Raw genomic sequence first — 2500 nt, 5'->3', positions numbered from 1 at the left:
TGGTGGGTGGTGGGTGGCTTTCGCCGCCCGGCGAAATCCCCCGCCCCCCCGTCCTCCCGCTCTCGGCCGAACGGGCCCCCGCCGCTGGCGCGGAAGAGGAGAGGGGCTCCCGGGCCTCCGGGCGTTCCGGGTCGCGCTTGCGGGCGCGCGAGGTTCTCGGGCGGCCGGGCCGCGTCCCCGCTCCGGCGGGGCGGCCCGAGCCGCGGCCGTCGTCTCGGGCGCGGTGCCGGGTTACTGAGGGGAACCCCGGGGTCCCGAGACGGACGCCGCGGCGAAGGCGGCGGATGTCGGGCGCGCCCCCGCCGGCGGACGCTCCCCCGAGGGCGGCAGTGGGGGAGGCACCCCGGCGGGGCCATGCAGGTCGTTTCCCTCGCCCCAGGGCCAGGTACCTAGCGCTCCGCGTCTCGGCGGTCCGCCGGTCTCCTCGCCTCGGCGTCGCCAAACGCCGAAGGAAGCCGGGGGGGCCGAAAGGCCGCCGAGCCCGGGCGGAGGTTCAAAGACTCGGGCGGTTCGGCGCGGGCCCGCCGCCGGCGGCGGCGGCGGTGGCGACGGCGGCGGCGGCGGCGGCAGGTGTGCCGGGCGGTGGCGCGGGCGCCCTCGAAGGGGTGGGGAGCCACTCCCGCCGATCCCCTGCGGCGGCGCGTTCCGTTGCGACCGGCCGCGCCTCCTGGTCGTCGTCGTCGTCGTCGTTGCCGCCGTCGTCCCGCCGCGCGCGCGGGGCCAACCCGCGCCGCGCCGGGGAGGGGCGCCCTGCCCCCCCCTCTCCGCGGCCCGGCCTCGGCGGAGAGGCCGCGGCGTGTGGCCGGGTCGGCCGCGGGGCCGGACCCCGCCCCCCCGCCTCGAATGCGGGCGCGACTGCCGGCGGAGGGCGCGTGCCCTCCGCCTTGCCTCAGCTGCGGGGTTTGGGCCGCCGGAGCCCGCCGCGCTCCCTTTCCTCGGCCGCCGCGGCGGCGTCGCGTCGCGGCGCCGCTTCGGGCGCGGCGGCGCCTCTCCCCTCGACGGCCTTCCTTCTCCCGGAAGGCGCCGGCGGCGCCGCCCGCCGGCCGTCCTTGGCTCGGCCGCTGGCCCGCCCGGGCGAGCGCTCTGCCCGGTCCCTCCGTGGCCGGACGCCGACGAGTGCACGGCGACCCCGCGGCCGAGCGGCGGCGTCGCCGCTCGGCGGGTGTCCCCCCTCCGGGGGGACGGTCGGCCGCAAGGCGCCCGCCGTCGCCTGCGGCGGTCCCGGCCCGGGCCCCGCCCGTCGCTTCCCCGTCGCCCTTTCCCGGGCCGCGCGCGGGCCGAACGGAAGGCGGTGCGGGCGGCCGCGGGGGCGCGCACCCGCCCGTTCTCTGAGCGGAAGCGAGGAGGGCGGGCGTTGCCCCCCCGGGCTCGGCCCCGTCACGCCTTCCGCCGGGCGCGTGCCCCGCGGAACAGGGGGTTCCCGGCGGCGCGAAGAGGCGGGGGGCGGTCCCGGGAGTGCGGCCGCAGAGGCGGCGGGTCTGCCGCCCGGCAGGCCCCGGGCGCCCGCGGTGCCGGCTCGGGACGCGGCGGCGCCTCGCCTCCGGCGCCGGCGCCGGCGGCGGAGCGCGGCCGGCAGAGGCGCCGGCCTCGCGGCGGGAGCGGTCCCGCCGGGGGCGCGTCGGCGAGGCGGCGGTCGCCGCGCGTCGTTCTCGGGCGTCGTAAGGCCGCTGGGGAGAGCGGGTCGGCCGCGTCTCCGGGGCGGCGGCGCGGCGCGAGTCCGCGGAGCGGTCGAGGGGAAAAGGGAAAAAGCGCGAGCGGGGGCCGACGGCCGCGCCCCCGGCTCAGGTGAGCGCGTCGTCCCGTGAAAGTGGCCGGGCGGGGCGCCGCGCCCCCGCGGTCCGGCGCGCGCCGCGCGGCGCGCCCTCCGTGCGGAGACCGGGCCGAGCCCGGGCGCCTGGGCCGCCTCCGAAGGTCCTCGCGCGTAGGCGGCGTCTCCCCTCGCGGGGGGAGGCGGTCGGGGGCGCGGGCCTCCCCGCCTTTCGGCCGGCCGGCCTTCGGACCGTTTCGTGCGGGGGGGGCGTTTCCCCCCCTCCTCCTCCTTTTCCTCCGTTCACGTGTGCCGGTACGGTTCGGAGCGAGGCGCGCCGCCACGGCGTCCTCGCCGCAAGCAAAAAAGGGGGCCGCTTCACGCGAGCGGTCCCGGCCCCTCCGCGCGCGCGGGGTCGGTGCCGAAAGCCAGACAACTCTTAGCGGTGGATCACTCGGCTCGTGCGTCGATGAAGAACGCAGCTAGCTGCGAGAATTAATGTGAATTGCAGGACACATTGATCATCGACACTTCGAACGCACTTGCGGCCCCGGGTTCCTCCCGGGGCTACGCCTGTCTGAGCGTCGCTTGACGATCAATCGCCGTCCCGGGGGGGCTCACCCCGGCGGCGCGGCTGGGGTCGCCTCGCAGGCCCGTCGTCCGCGGCGGCCGGCGGCGGCGGCGGCGGCGGCGGCCGGCCGGTGCCCGGAGGGAAGGGAGGCGGGCGCGTCGGCGAGGGAAGCGCTTTTTCCT

General features: G+C 80.1%; 1 non-coding gene across 1 annotated transcript; it reads left to right on the top strand.

Moving 5' to 3' along the window:
* The first annotated feature begins 2181 nt into the window (after window positions 1-2181).
* On the top strand, window positions 2182-2334 carry LOC136305779 (5.8S ribosomal RNA). Its single transcript, XR_010725418.1, has one exon. It is a non-coding gene; the product is annotated as a 5.8S ribosomal RNA (ribosomal RNA).
* The last annotated feature ends 166 nt before the right edge of the window (window positions 2335-2500 follow it).

The sequence above is a fragment of the Chamaea fasciata genome, unplaced genomic scaffold (assembly GCF_029207755.1).
Source record: "Chamaea fasciata isolate MVZ Bird 193981 ecotype frontalis unplaced genomic scaffold, bChaFas1.0.hap1 SCAF_661, whole genome shotgun sequence".
Taxonomy (NCBI): Eukaryota; Metazoa; Chordata; class Aves; order Passeriformes; family Sylviidae; genus Chamaea; species Chamaea fasciata.
The sequence above is the reverse complement of the archived record's forward strand: the minus strand, read 5'-3'. Positions and strand labels throughout refer to the sequence as shown.